Consider the following 16,859-nt stretch of genomic DNA (forward strand, 5'->3'; position numbering starts at 1 on the left):
GTATATATAGCACAGGAAATGCTGCTCAATATTCTGTAATAACCTAAATGGGAAAAGAATTTGAAAAAGAATAAACACATGTGTATTTATAATTGAATCACTTTGCTGTACACCAGAAGCTGACACAACATTGTTATTCAACTACGCTCCAATATAAAATAAAAATTAAAAAAAAAAACAAACAAAAAACATATACAATCTAACTTATGGACTGTGTTGACAGCTAGTTTTTATTTAAGAAAGACTTCCTACTTAACTTTACCAAATGAAATGCCAAAAGAAATTTTACAGGCTGTTGGCTATGCTGTATTTTTAAATAATTACACTGTTTCAAAATATTGTATACCAATTGTTAAAACAAATTTTGCATTTTCTATATTTTACCTCTCCCTCAAAACACACCTGTGCTTCCTTTTTAAAAAATAAAATACATTATGAAAAAAAAATCATACTTAAAATTCCTACCCAGAATGTGCAGCTTGATTGATGCTGCTCATTATAGAAAGAATGAAATGTTTTCTCTCTCTTTACCTTTTAAAAATTTGTAGTTTATTTCTTTGAAAAGCTGCTTAAATTTTCAATATTTTAACTTTTTTTCATTTCTTCTAGAAAAGGCCAAAAAGCCTGTCACGCTTCGGGAGTAGAATACATACTTTTGTGTACAAAAAAGAAATCATTGAGAAGCAAGTCCAGGGAGTAGAAAAGTACAATTTTTTCATAAGATTAAAAAGAAGGAATGCTAGTCATTGAAAGAAAACACTAGGCATCCAGAACTGGATGACATATTAATATCAAAAAGGAATAATTTGGGGGGATTCTGGCAGTGTTTTCCCAAGCTAGGTAACCTGGAAAATGAAAAAAATTCATTTGTATAATTTGGATAAATACAATTCAGTACATCATTTTGTTCTGTGATCTGAATTTACCTAATCCTGTCTATGAATTGAATATATTTTTCCTGCCTTTTTTTTCAGCTTTCCAGTTCACTTTACATGTTAGTATGAGGTTTACATGGTTGAGTTGGCTAAATTATAATAAATATAAAGAATGTAGATCAAAAATTGGCAGATTCAGCTCTAATTGTCCTCTTTTACTTTCTAGGGAGGAGTTTTTTTCTGAATTACACACATAATTTTTTCATCTCTCCTGCTCTTGGCCTACATAAATATGTTTACTACGTAGAATTTATATCAAGGTTTAATGTCAAGAACTGGCGCATAAAAATTGTTGCACCAGGTACACTTAACCTGGCTAATCCAGAGCTTCAATTTTCCAGTTTGACTTTTGACATGGCCCACCTTGCCTTGTAGCTGGTACTGTGCAGAACTATGTTAAAAACACAAACTAGATTTTTTTTTTTTTTTTTTGCTTCCTCTTGCACACACTTTACCCTTTTTCTCTACCAATTTTGTTCTCAACCTGAAATGGCTTTTCCCCTCCCACTCCCCATATCTACTTGTAAAAATTCTTCTATATCCTTCATTCAAGGTATAATTCTACTACCATTTTCTTCCCCAAATATCTCAACTTAAAGTGATCTCTCGCTCCTCTTCACTCTCATAATACTTCATTCTATCTCTGCCTTGCAGCTCTGGTTTTTTTCTTCTGTATTATGTTATGAATATCAGTGCACATGATAATATCCTGGTACACTAAAAGTTTTTGAAGCTGACGCTACATTTTCATCATTTTTGAATCCTTCATGGTGACCAGTAGAGTTAGGTATTCAATACAATTTGGTGAATAAGTAGATGAATGCATGAAAGAAGAAGGAAGAAAGGATGGACTCAAGTAATGAATTTTCTTTAAGGAAAATCTGTGGCATTTTTCATACTTTGCTTACAGAAAAAGCTTTGTGATATGAAGGCTGAACTTTCTTTTAGATTTGGGCAGTGAGCTGATACCTCTGTCACAAGAAAGAGAGTTACCTTGTCATTGTCTACCAAGTTAAGACATTCATTCCACAAACAGATTTTGAGTGTGATTATGTGCCAGGCTTTGCTGGGATTTCAAAAATAAGAGATTATGCCTGCCTTCAAGGAATTCTTTGAGTTTCTCCATCAAGCCATGCTCCTACCCTTCTGTGGGCATTTCCAAAACTTCTTAACAAGCAAACTTCCTTCCCACTATTACCTTTGTTTAATTAACTCTTTTTTTGTTTGTTTGTTTTTGGCCATGAGGCTTGTGGGATCCTAATTCCACAACCAGGGTCCAATCCAGGCCTCCTGCAGTGGTCACACCGAGTTCTAACTGCTGGACCGCTAGGGAATTTCCCAAATTAACTCAGCCTATCCTTTAGCCTCACTTTAGTCATTATTTTCTCAGGCATTCCTTCCATGATTGTTTCTCTAGTATATTCTCCTATTGAAAGTCATCGTGCTTATTTTTAATTTCCACCTCTATGATTCCTTGCTTGATACCTGTCTCTCTTATTATAGGATAAACTCAATGGAAGAAGGAACTGTGTGAGGTTGTATAAATATCCCATCCTCTGAGCTTAGGATAGCTTGTCATGTGGTAGGAACTCAATAAAAACTTGTGGACTGAATAAACGGGTGAGGGAATGAAACTCCCAGTACAGCTTAAGAAAGAGCCAAAGTCTGATTTCTATTTAAAAAAAATCAAGTTCCAATCTTTTCATTTATAAAGAATCCCTTTATCCCTGGATAGAGTTATAACTTATGGCAGAAAGAGAGATAGAGATGGTGGAGTTTCATCAGTTTAAGGAAAGGAACATTTATGGTTGGAGGCTCTTTTTTAGTCGTGAGAAAGGTGACATGACAATTCACTAGAATTCCTATAATGAGGATTCACAAACGCAGACAAAAATCATATTCTTAACTTAATAAGTTAAATGTTAAATGTTGCATTTCCTATTTTGGTTTGTGCTTCAGGTTTTCCTTGATACAATTTGGATAAGTATTTTTGACACTTGTTTGTATGTCACCTGTTTTTCTAGAATATAAAGCTAGTCCTGCTATTGAAAAAAAAGCATTTCTGATAATAAGTTTTGTCTTCAAAACACAAAATATATGTGTGTATTAATATATGATTAATAGTTGCTTAAATACGGCACACGTGAAGACTTTCCTATACATGCACATCAGATATATTTGTGGAGTCACCTCTTTCCATGGCTAACTCTCATTTGTTGTTTATGACTCAACTCAGATACCGCCTTCTCCTGAAATCTTCCCTGCACCCCTGCCACCTATATTCCGTAGCACCATATACTTACTATCTCTCGTCCACATGTGATATTGTTGTTCTAAATTCTGCAGTCCTCAACTCCTAGCATAGAGCCACTTAGCTAGCAGGAACTCAATAAACATGGGTTAGGTGATGTTAAATGTGTTTCTATCAGAAAAAATGTTATTGACAGCACAAGTGTGAGCATATAAATAAATATCCTCACTTTATAGGATTTCACTCATTCATGTACTTATTTGATTTTCTACAAATATTTATTAGGAGTTTACTATATACCAGGCTCCATGCTTAGAAGGAAAACTCTTAATGGAGTAAGTGCTTGCTTTTCCAGTGCCCTGAGATGATGAGAGATCTTCCATGAAATAAAAGGGTGTTATCCTTAGGCGTGTTTAGGAAACACTGAGGATATCAAGTTTCTTCACTGAAGAAATTCTCACAAACCTTCAGCCTGCTGATGAGCTTTATGAATCAGCAAGACAGGCCCTTTTTATACAGAAATATTTACACTTTGATAGCTATGGTATCCTTTCCGCAAGGATGTTGGTTAATATCTGGATTAACACTATTACCCTGCAGTACGTAGTTTAGACAATGCTGGTATATCATGTCTGACACCACAAGTTGGATTTGTTTTCACTCATGATCAAGAAACAACACTCAGAGCTTAACCTGCTTATAACTTGTGTAATCAGCTCCAGATGTGAAGACCACGGGGAAAGAGGGAGGAGCTTGCAGGATCTTTTGTCTCCCCCCTGAGCTATAGAAACAGGGTCTTCTCAAGAGTTTGGTTTACCCATTAGCTGTCAGAAAGCTCTCCACACTGTAGCTAAGACAAGCCTAAATAACTTATTTTAGCTCTGCTATTCAGGGCAACAAAGAGTTTAATCCTGATATGTTGGGAAAAAGTACAGTGAGTGGGTGAGCCTGATTTTTGAAACAACTTTGGCAATGTATGACAGCAATGACTCAAAAGAGGCACAATTGCTGTATAAATGAAGGGAAAGATTGCATTTTTTCTCTGTCTTGGATTGAGTTGATTGTTGAGTCATAAAATCAAATGCAATAAAATTTAACTAAATCAGGATAAAATCATAGTATGCATGTTCACTCTCAGAAGAACAGAGGCAATAACAGTATGTCATATAACTAGACACCCTGTGTCTCCAGATAACGCATGATATGTCTCTTTTTTTTTTTTTTTTAAGATCTTATGTGGCTAATTTACTAGTTTTCATTTATTTATTTATTTATTTTTGGCTGTGTTGGATCTTCGTTTCTGTGCGAGGGCTTTCTCCAGTTGCGGCAAGTGAGGGCCACTCTTCATCGCAGTGCGCGGGCCTCTCATTATCGCGGCCTCTCTTGTTGCGGAGCACAGGCTCCAGACACGCAGGCTCAGTAATTGTGGCTCACGGGCTCAGTTGCTCCGCGGCATGTGGAATCTTCCCAGACCAGGGCTCGAACCCGTGTCCCCTGCATTGGCAGGCAGATTCTCAACCACTGCGCCACCAGGGAAGCCCGATATGTCTCTTTAATTAAAAAGCAAAACAAGCAAAACGAAACATAGGTGAAAGCTTTAAGGAGTTAAAAATCCTGGAAGAAGGATCTTTTGGAATCAAAGTTGATTGGCCAGTTTTAGGAAGCTATTAGCAGAATTCGTGTAGAAAGAAAACTTCAAGTTCATTTAGAGCAAGTCAGCTTCCTCAAATCTTTGCTGGACTGAAGCAAGGTATTAAGAAAGAAGGAGAGTGGAGGGAGTCCAGGATCCTTATCTCAAAGGAGTAAACTGCAATTCAGTTGGTTTTAGCACCTTGGTCAAGGCTTCACAGTTATCTGTAAACCCTGGATCTAGCCTTTTGTTCTCCTTTACCCAGGTGTTTCAGGCTCGCTTTATAATGCAGAAAACCTCAAATATGCAATTTCCAGGCAGCTACTCTACTCTTAAATTGGACATATTGAGACTGTACTTGAATCCATTCCCACCAAAAGGAGTTGTAAATTATAAGCTCTCAGGCTTATGAGTTTTTGATATTTCGATTTTAAACAAAAAGTCACCCTGAATAGTCATCACAGTATCTGGAATTCTTAGCACTAATGAAAGATATAATAACATGTCAAAAATGGATATTCTAAAATTCTTGCCCCCCAAACAAATTGTTGCCGTATTACCCACTTTGAAAGAACATGAGGCCAGAAAAAGTTTGGACCTAATGACTTTCACCTCTCAGTTATTGTGTAATCAAGACAGTATATGAAAAGTACCTAGGGAAAATACTTGCCACATAATAGGGGTTCAATAAAGTTTTCTTTTCTTCTCCCCTCCTTCTTAAACAACTAACTTCCTTAATGTTCCTTCTTTTTCCCTTCCTTTGTTCCTTCTATCCTAAAATCGCTTTACTCAGCAAACTACTGGACCAGGCCTGGAATATTTACTTAAATACCAAGGACTTTTACTTCTCAAAAATGCATTTTAATTCACCCAATTTGGGGCTTTGCTACAGCCTTAAGAATTTCTCTAGAAATAGGTGGCCTTCTTCTCCTTTAGACACAGAGCAGGACAACTGCTATAACTGTCTGTTCTGACCTCCAGAAGAACTCAGTACAGACAATTCTGCATCTGACAAAATAAATGCTTCGGAACATCTAAAGTGTGGTCGGTGGGCCAGTAGGAAGAGTATGACATTGTCATCTGATGGATTTGAGTCCTGGCACCACTGTCCGTGTTCTGGTTGACTGTGAGTGGACACCCCAATTTCTTCATTTATAAAAGTCTAAGAACTTCCCTCTACAAACCTCATAGGATGTCAGAAATTCAGAGAAATTCTTCCGATTTGAGTTCTCGTTGTTAGCTCTGAGCATTGGAAGGAGACATTCAGATTTTCCCATGGCACAGGTCAGATTAGGGCCTGAGTCACTGTGGACACTTGTCTTCATCCTCATTGCTACCACCCTAGCTACGCTGCCATCATCCTGTGTCTATTGCCAGAGACACCTATCTATCTATCTTTCTTCCGCACTTGCCCCTCTGTATTTCTCCAGGAAACAGCCACTGTGAGAGCGTGTCACTCATGTGCTTAGAAGCCTTCAAATGTCTTCTATCTCAGGATGCCCTGCTCCACAAAGTCCTACACGATCTGCTCTCTGTCTGTTTCCATGATTTCCTGTTGAACTTCTTTTTTCCTTAACACTACACACTGGCAGTCTTTCTGTTTCCCAACCAAGACAAGCCTGTTCCCACTTCAGGATCATTACCTGTTGCTCTTTATTTTGCCTAAGGGACTCTTATGAACTTGGCATGGTTGGTTTCTTCCTGTCATTTAGGTCACCTCCTCCAAGAGGCCTAATATTTTATTACTTGCCTAATTTTTAGCTCCACCCAGGAGTAGTCTCACCCAGTATAGCCAACAATCTAGGCAATGGTTGGTGATTTGGGGACAGTAAGTCTTCCCTCAGGAAATTTTTTGGGGAAGAAACATAGCTAGATATTAGCGAGTGTAAAGAGGGCTGAAAGCTTCCATTGATCTTCCAGGACCATGACTGAAGCTTCTTATGTTGCTGTGACCCCATTAGGTGGCAACCTTCCAAATTGTTCAGAGCATTATTTCTAGGCATACAGAGCTAATATCCCACTGCATGGATGGAAGCCCAACCTGGACAAAGTCCAATTAAGAAAGCGTCTACATGGGAATGATACTATTTGGCAAGAGACAAATCCAATGATGCCATAGGTATTATCTATCTTTCCTTTCCATGTTTAAGTCATTTCCTTCATAGACCAGATAACAGGCAGTCTACAGAACTATGACTGGGTGAGAATCTGTATGTAAACAGGGAAATTTTTCTTTAGAGTTTTTCTAACCCAGCTGAACTTTTGGAATCTAATAAATATGAGCCCTTACAGTTTTAGCCTAACCTTCTCTTTTCTTCTATCATTTGGACTTTTTCCTTTTTTTACCCTAAACCTACTGATAAAATTATTACTATTTTTTTCTTGTTTAATCTAAGTTGACAGATGTGAATGGTACAGTGGAATAAAAATTACTAGATAATCACTTCAATTCAACTAGTTCCTATCCATGTACTTGATTAATTTTTTTTAATTTAATTTAATTTATTAATTTTTTTATATATAGCAGGTTCTTATTAGTTATCTGTTTTATACATATTAGTATATATATGTCAATCCCAATCTCTCAAAGTACTTGGTTAATTTTAAACTTTACTCACTTTGTCTCATCATCCTACAAGCTCCAGCTAAAATCACAACCTCCTCTGAGAAGCCCTTCTTACAGTCACAAAATATGAGTTGGTGACTCAATCCTTTATTTCCAAAATACACATATTTTTCAGTAATAATGTCCTTATATACTAAATTAACTATTTAAAAGTCTATCTTTTCCTCTCTCTAATAGGCTGTGATCTGCACAAGGAAGAGGACAATATCTTACTCATCTTTGTAAACATATGTTACCAACATGCAATGCTTATTGCCTGAGGAATTTGTATTTGTTGATCAAGTGAGCGAATAATTGATCTTGTTATTTATTACACTTAGTAAGTAACAAGTTACTATGGTTGAGTTCTTACCAAATAACAAGCAGTTTGAATACATGATTTAATTTAACACTAAACAAGTCTATAAATGATGTACTAATAACCCTATTTCATAGATGAGGGAATTGGGACTCAGAAGTACAAGAAATTTCATCAAAGTCCAATAGCACATGAAGGCAGAGTTCAAAACAAATTGATTCTCTTCAAATCTTTTTCAATCTCTAATAACCTCTTTACAATTGTTTTCTTGTATAAATATTAACAACATTAAGTGAAATCATACCTCTATACATACATTTTTGCAAGGTATTAAAATAATAGAATCCATTCATGTTACTTTGATTATCGGACTACGAAGGTGTCTGTATATCTAACAATATGTAGTTTAGAGAATATAAAAGACTGATGCATCCAGGATTAGAACAGTGAAAAGCATAGCTTTGGGGCTAAAGATGTGAATTATAAGATGAATTATAAGATGAATTATAAGAATTATAAGATTTCCTCATCTTTAAATAATCCTTTTCTCAAATACACAGAACTAGACCAGCTAATTAAAGCAGAATAGGAATGTACTGAAGTTACTCATGATGAAAAACCAGAGAACCAGGCAAAGAAAAGGGTAGAGACATAGTAGCTCTGGATAATAAAAGGAGAATTCTCATCCTGATTCCTACTCTTTCCCAGGCCCTCCTCCCCCAAGGAGTGGGCATCAGCCCTGTTTCTGTCTTAGTGGTGCTCTGCACTCGAAATTCAAATGCTCCCAAGGGAGATTCTGACTGGTCCAGCTTAGGTCACATGAATATCTTTTGGCTAAATTTGGACAGAGCTCTTCAACAGTACTGACTGACTACTAAACTGTGACTCAAGGTTTGACTTTACAAAAAGCTAAAAATATATTTCAATTCTGAAAAGTTTGAAGAGTGGGTATTTAAAATCACTCATTTGGATCACAAATAAAGCCCAGTAAAGAGCTTTGTTGAAGGTTTGAAGTGCACCTAGTGATGAGGATGACAATCTGGAAAGTTTACTTCCCTTAGTAACCAAATTGAATTGATCTGAACTGGAATGATTTATTAATGTCCATTTACCATAGTTTCCAAATATGAATATTTTCAGTATTAAGTGTCTTGCTTTTATCTTAGACTATAATCAGCTGATAAATTTAGTTTTTTGAAGGCCTGGCATGCAGTAATGCTCCACGAATACTGCGTTCCTTCTGTGTCCCTAACCCAACACGTTATCAGAACTCCTCTGGATTCCAGTTAGAGAAAACAATGTAGAGCTAATTTAACTTAAAAAGAAGTTTATTTTAAAGACACCGAGGAAGAAATTGTGACTGGCTCACCTCAGCTCATTATCCCCCTCATCTGAGTAGATATACCTTATGAAGCAGGGTCACCTTCCTCTGCATGGTAACCATGGTGGGCAGAATACATAAGGGGAGAGAGGCAGAGCAGACTATTTCACAAATGTCAGTCACACACGTTGTCCCAGACTCTAACAGTAAATCCACAAGTCAATAATAATGAGCATCTTGGTGAACCCTCATGAACATGACTGCTAGAATACCAACTCCCTCTATTTTTCACTAACTCCTCTTCTTACTGCACACCTAGTGTCTGCAGTGCCTGTCCAAGTCCCTTTCTTCCACGAGGAGGTGTGATGCTGCCCTGTAAGCTGGAGACACCCCCCAGGCTACCTCTGAAGCTGTTCTTTTGCTCTGTTGCAGCTGTCATGTTACCGTCACTTCCATTGCTTTGCTCTTGCTGACGTTTCTTGTGGTCACCATTTCCACTGTCACTTGCACAATGGACATGCTCGTTACAGCCGCCCTTGCCACCTGGGCCTCTGCTGCTCCTTTTGAATGACTCCAAGAGTGTAAGTGGCAACTCATGAAAATTAAAAAAAGATTTTTGGACTTTTTCGCATAGTCCAAGACTGAGGTCTTTTGTTGTTGTAAATTTTTCCTATAGTCTAGAGATAAGCACCTAGAATCGTGCTGAGTATTTATAGTATGACTTACATTCAGTTCCTTAGCAAACAGACTTTGAGACTTTTTTTTTTTTTTTTTTGCAGATGGTTTATAGGAGAATGCTTTTAGGAAAAACTACTTGGAAGACACTGAGGAAAGCAGGAATGGACAGAGGAAGGAACTGAGCTAAGATGCAGTTTCAACTAAAACCTCAGCCTATCCCTCAGAGGTTCTAGAAATGGAATGGCCCAACAGAATACTGAATGGGAAAAGATATTTGCAAATGATATATCTAATAAGAGGTTAATATCCAAAATGTACAAAGACTCATACAACTCAACCTCAAAAAGACAAACAATCGGGCTTCCCTGGTGGCGCAGTGGTTGAGAATCTGCCTGCCAATGCAGGGGACACAGGTTCGAGCCCTGGTCTGGGAAGATCCCACATGCCGCGGAGCAACTAGGCCCGTGAGCCACAATTACTGAGCCTGCGTGTCTGGAGCCTGTGCTCCGCAACAAGAGAGGCCACAACAGTGAGAGGCCCGCGCACTGCGATGAAGAGTGGCCCCCACTTGCCACAACTGGAGAAAGCCCTCGCACAGAAACGAAGACCCAACACAGCCATAAATAAATAAATAAATAAACACAAAAGTTTAAAAAAAAAAAGACAATCAATTAAAAAATGAGCAGGAGACCTGAATAGACATTTTTCTAAAGCAAACATACAGATGGCCAACAGACACGTGAAAAGATGCTCAATATCACTAATTATCAGAGAAATGCAAATTAAGAACCTCAACCTGTGTTATCACCTCACACCTGTCAGAACAGCCATCATCAAAAAGACAACAAATATCAATAATAAGTGTTGGTGAGGATGTAGAGAAAAGGGAATTTTGTACACTGTTGATGGGAATGTAAATTGGTGCATCCACTATAGAAAGTATGGCGTATGGAGGTTCCTCACAAAATTAAAAATAGAACTACCATACCATCCAGCCACTCTACTTCTGGATATTTTCCTGAGGAAAACAAAAACACTAATTTGAAAAGATATATGCACCCCTATGGTCATTGTAGCATTATTTACAATAAATATGGAAGCAATCTAAATGTCCATTGACAGGTGAACGGATAAAGAAGATGTAGTATTTATATACAATGGAATATTGTTCAGACATAAAAAAGAATTAAATCTTGCCATTTGCAATAACACGAAAGGGCCTGGAGGGTATTATAAGTGAAATAAGTCAGACAAAGAAAGTAAAATACCATACAGTCTCATTTATTTGTGTACTCTACAAAACAAAACAAATGAACAAACGTAACAAGACAGAAACAGTCATAGGTACAGAGAACAATTAAGTGGTAGCCAGAGAGGAGAAGAAGGGGATGAGTGAAATAGTTGAGAGAAATGAAGACGTACACACTTCCAGTTCCAAAGTCACAAGTATGAGTCATGGGGATGAAATGTACAGCACGAGGAATATAGTCAATAACAGTGTAATATCTTTGTATATGACAGATGGTAACTAGACTATTCATGGTGATCATTTAGTAATGTTTAAAAATATCAAATCACTATGTTGTGTATCAGGAACTAACATAATATTGTAAGTCAATTATACTTCACAAACAAACAAACTCATGGAAAAAGAGATCAGATTTGTGCTTGTCATAGTGAGGAGAGGGAATTAGATGAAGGTGGTCAAAAGATACAAACTTCCAGTTATAAGATGAATAAGTACTAGGGTTGTAATGTAGAACATGATTAGTATAACTAACATTGCTGCATGTTGTATTTGAAAGTTGTTAAGAAAGTGAGTCTTAAGTGTTCTCATCAGAAGGAATTTTTTTCTTTTCTTTTGTATCTACATGAGATGATGGATGCTCACTAAACTTACTTTGGTAAATATTTAATGATGTATGTAAGTCAAATCATCATGCTGTACACCTCAAACATATACAGTGCTGTACGCCAATTATATCTCAATAAAACTGGAAGAGAAAACAACTTGCCTAGTCATGTTCTCTCAATTAAAAAAGAAAAAATAAACAATACAGAGAAATCCTATACACTTTATGCAGTTTTCCTCTTCTCCTAATGGTAACAACTTGCAAAACTATAGTGTAATAACACAATAAGGAAATTGACATTGATACCACCCATTTATCTTATTCACATGTCCCCAGTTTTTCTTGTACTTACGTGTGTGTGTGTTGTGTGTATTTAGTTCTACGGAATTCTACCACATGTGTGAGTTCATGTGTCCACCACCCCAGTCAAGACACAGAACGGTTCCATTGTGACGAGAATCCTTGTGTTGACCTTTCATAACCACACTCTTCTATCTCATACACACACACCAATTCCCTAAGCCCTGGGAACCACTCTGGTTGTTTTCTAGAGAATAGACCACAGAAGTGCAAGAAGGGAAGCAGGATAACAAGTTTGGAGGGTGTTGCAGTAATCCACCTAACAAGTGATGTATGTCAGACTGGGATGTTTGTATAGGAGTCGTGGAAACAAGATTTTGAATACACTTTGAAGTTAGAATCAATAGTATTTCCTGGCATCCTGGATGAGGATTGTGAGAGAAAGAGAGGAATCGAGGATCATCTGAGATTATGAGTAACTAGAAGGATGGCAGTGTTATCAGTGGAGACGGGGAAGATTGTGGGTAGACTTGACTTTGGAGAGAAGATCAAGCATGTTGATTTTGAGGTTTCTATTAGGCATCCAAGCAGAGGTACTTATAGGCACCTGGCATTTGGAAAACAAATCAAAGCTGGGAACATAAATTTGGAAGTTATCAGCATACGAACTGTACTTTAAAGTTTAACTCTAGTGACTAATGGCCCAATTACTATGCTGTACTCCTTCTCCAACTTTGGTAGAAATGAATAGTGCTTAACTCAAAAGGGTATGGTGATCTTTAAGTGAGCTCTACATAAATGATGCAGGCTTTAGGACAGGGCCTGGACCATAGTAAAAACACTTGATAAGTGCTAGCTGTAATTATTGATGAGGGTGATGACAATATAGGGGTTATGAAAATGTGATGATGGTGATAATGATGCAGTTTGAGAAAATATTCATCTATCCTTCCCAAGCCTAGGTCAGCTTCTTGAGCACAGGTATGCATGACAGTGGAGTTTCTCATCATCTTGAATGGATGGAAATGGAAGAAATCTCCCACCTCTTTAAAAATAAAACCCTACTTACGGCCCTACAGTCATTGAGTGACAGTGACAAGAAAGGGAAGGAGAGAAAAAGGAAAAGAGTCAAAGCAAGAACTTTTCTATTCCCCTTCCCCAGATTTGACTTACACTCAGGCCCTATACCAGGTGATTCCCCCAACAAATTTGCTAGCTGGGTACCATTTTACAACTTTACCAGTGAAGACATTTGAGCATTAAAGAGGCTAAGAAACCTTTTGAGTACCGCAAGCAGAGAATCCCTGAGCCAGAGTTTAATCCAGGCCCGTAGTGCAATGCAGCTGTGGCGGTAATCAGTAACTGTGTGTGAAAAATAATTGAAATAAACTGCAGAGAGTCTCCAAGGTAAGAAGCATCCCTGTCTCTTCGTAACATCGCTCACTGACAAACATATAATGAGCATCTTGTAGATACGAGGCCTGAGTTGCCTGATGACTTCCACAGACCCTGCACAGCAGGCTTCAGAAAGGGTCTGGTCAGTCGAAGGCAGGGTTCCAGAGCTGTTAGAACAGAGGCAGCTGTCCAGGAAGATATTACACAAGGACACAGACTCAAATTTCCAAACAGTTGGGAATGTGTTGTTTTAAATACCCTCCAGCTCCTCTTTAGTTCTCTACAGGTAAAAATAGCTCAGTTGCCAAGAAACCTCGGAGTGGTGATAAGTTCTTGTGAAACAGATGCACAAATTTGTTGTTAAATGAAGCTCTAGAGGACTGCTCTTTAAAGCATTGACTCAGGTATGTTGCTATATAAGTTGGGCCCATCATAACACCCTAAAATGTGTTCTTATATTTAAATAATATAAATTAAGAGAAGACCACACTGACCACAAAAAGTAAGGGACTACATACAATTCCTGTGCATCTCATCTCAGAGTCATGGCCTGACAAGTCCCTCCAGAGACTTGGAGTTCATCATAGGTTGAGAAAATTGTTTCTGAGGAGTAAGTAATTGTTGTACTTCTAAGTGAGTGAAACCCAATGCACACCTTCTATAGAAGTAATTGATTTTAGGATTACAGGTGTTTATGGGTTGAATTTTGTTCCCCAAAAGATATATTGAAGTCCTAACCCTCAGAATGCGACCTTATTTGGAAATAGGATCGTTGCCAATGTAATTAAGATGAGTTCATTCTGGAGTCAAGTGAGTCCTTTATCCAATGTAACTGGTGTCCTCATAGGAAGAGGAGAGGGACCCAGGGAGAGGTGACCATGTGAGAGCAGAGGCAGAGACTGAAATCTACAAGTCAGAGAATCCTGAGAATGGCCAGCCAGCTGAGACACTAGAAAGAGGGGTGAAGCATTCTCCCCCAGAGGCATTAGAGAGAGCATGGTCTTACCAAGACTTTGATTTCAGACTTCTAGCCTCCAAAACTGAGAGAGAATACATTTCTGTTGTTTTAAGCCACTCAGCTTTTGCTACCTTGTTACAGCAGCCTTAGTGTAATATGAATACAGAGGTCATTCTGAGAATAAAACTTGACTCAATTTCAGATAGAAGAAAAATCTGCCCTGGGTTACAGATTATATGACACCTTATGAATCTTTTTAATTGGCCTGATTTATTTATCTCACATTCCCAGGGCTAAACAAGTATTCAGTGAATGAATGAATGAATGAGTGAACATGTTTACTTAAGGTGATCTCTCCACCTCTATGCCCTTCCTCGCCCTCCACTCCCCTGTCCTAGGAGACCTTTCCTGATGCTTCCTACTGCACTTTGTAACTTTTTATTTTTCTGGGGATGGGGGGGGTGTGTTTTCTTATTTTTGAATTTTGAGAGTTGGACGTAAATCCTTTGTCTGGTAAGCAATTTGCAAATATTTTCTCCAAATTTTTTTTTTTCCCCACTGCGAGGCTTGCGGGATCTGAGTCCTAACCACTGGACTGCCAGGGAACTCCCACTTTGTAACTTTTTCAGGACATCATTTGTCTTCTTGATAGAAGGGACTTCTTTACTAACCCTTGAATTCTCCAGAATGATTAACAGTGCTTTGTATAAAATAAGTGCTTTACTGGTCAGTAAATATCCATTAGATTACATTGAACTAGTCGAACTTTCACTGCTACCTTTTTTCACTTTCTCATTCTCAGTTTTTCCGGTAAAGTTTGTCCCAAGCTCTGCTTTGTAATTTACTTTGTTTTTATCCCTTTATCCCATGCTTTGAAGACCAAGATGTTCAGGACAACTGCCCCAGGCCCTTCAGCAAGCCAATGAACAAGTGGTAATATTTTGTCATATTTACTTCATTATTTTTTGCTGAATTTTTTAAAAGGAATGTTAGACATCATGATATTTTACCATTAAACACCTTAGTATTTATTTCGAAAAAGTAAGGACATTTTCTTCCTAAATGAGAAGATTATTATCTCACCCATTAAAACTTACTATAATTTTATCAATATCATCTAACAGCATCCTAGTTCATATTTACCTTTTCCTCATTGTCTCAGAATGTGTTTCATGGATGTTTTATTCACACTATGATCCAATAAGTTTCCATTCATTGCATTTGATTGTTCAGTCTTTTAAGTCATTTTTAATTTAGACAATTGCGCCATTGCCCTACCTTTCTTTCTCATATCATGATGTTAAATCTAGATGATGGCTTTTGGAGAGTCATTATAAATATTTTTCTGTTCATCTATACATTCAAAGTCTGTTCTCAGTACAACATTTTTTTTTTTAATAATCAAGGTAAAATACTATGATATATACAAAAATTACATGGGGTAAAGCAAGGCAGCATTCTCCAATCCTTCTACATTTCCTCTTTCTATTTTTCTCTCTCTCTCACCCTTCCTTCCTTTTGTCTTACATCTTCACTCACAGAATTCTCTCCTATACATATGGCATTGATACGTTTTCTGGGTTCTAAGAGAATAAGGCAGTATTCATATATTCAACAAATATTTAACTAGTACCCAACATATGGCTGGCAAATTCTTGGATCTATGGGAAGTAGTCTTAAAAGGATAATTTCCTACTTTTCCCAGTGCAAAATACTTGATACAGTTGATCCTTGAATTTACTGCCATGTCCTCCATCTTCTTGTAGCTACAAAGAAACATGGCTACAGCATAACAATCTGCTGGCATCTGAGAAGACAGCAACCCCCAAACCAGAAAAATTTTTAGAAATTATTGGTGTTTTCAAAGCAATTTTATATTAATTCTCTCATTTGCTCCTCCTAAAATCAAGCCTATGAGCATGTTATCAAGAGTTTTAGCTCCGTGGTACAATTAAAAAAACTGAAGCAAAGAGATCAGGTCTCAATGTGTGTGTGTGTGTGTGTGTGTGTGTGTGTGTGTGTTTAAAATTAGTTCATTTAGCTCCTTAGCTCATTTCTGATGCAGAGACTAGCTAGCTATTAACCGGAACACTTTTGTGTATACAGATAGACAACATTCCCCAAAATCCGTTGCTGTTATGTGTGATCACATATTTGAGTTCTGGTCAATGGAATGTGAAGGGAAATATGTTAAACACCACTTATGTATCTGGTTCTAAAAAACTTCCAGTAAGAACCTCCATGCATTATACATTTGTTTGTTACAGCAGTTAACATTACCCTAATTTATAATCATTTCCTATCACTCCTATGTCTCTGTTTCTCCTTTTCCCAAGACATTCTGCACCTATGCCTTCCTTCCTCATGGTGTTTTCCTTTTATGAAATGCACTAACCTTCAAAAACTCACATCATGTGAGCACTATGTGTTCCATGATACCTTCCCCCCCAAAATCCTTCAAGTGCTCTATCTCTAAATATCCATAGCATCAAGAATCAGTATTATACATTTTGCTACTTGATTAAATTGGAGAATATTGGTCATGCATATTGGGTTTCACTAAAATCATATTGTCTTATTTTACCCCATGCCCCATGATACCCCAGGAGGTATT

The sequence above is a fragment of the Balaenoptera musculus genome, chromosome 17, assembly GCF_009873245.2.
Source record: "Balaenoptera musculus isolate JJ_BM4_2016_0621 chromosome 17, mBalMus1.pri.v3, whole genome shotgun sequence".
Taxonomy (NCBI): Eukaryota; Metazoa; Chordata; class Mammalia; order Artiodactyla; family Balaenopteridae; genus Balaenoptera; species Balaenoptera musculus.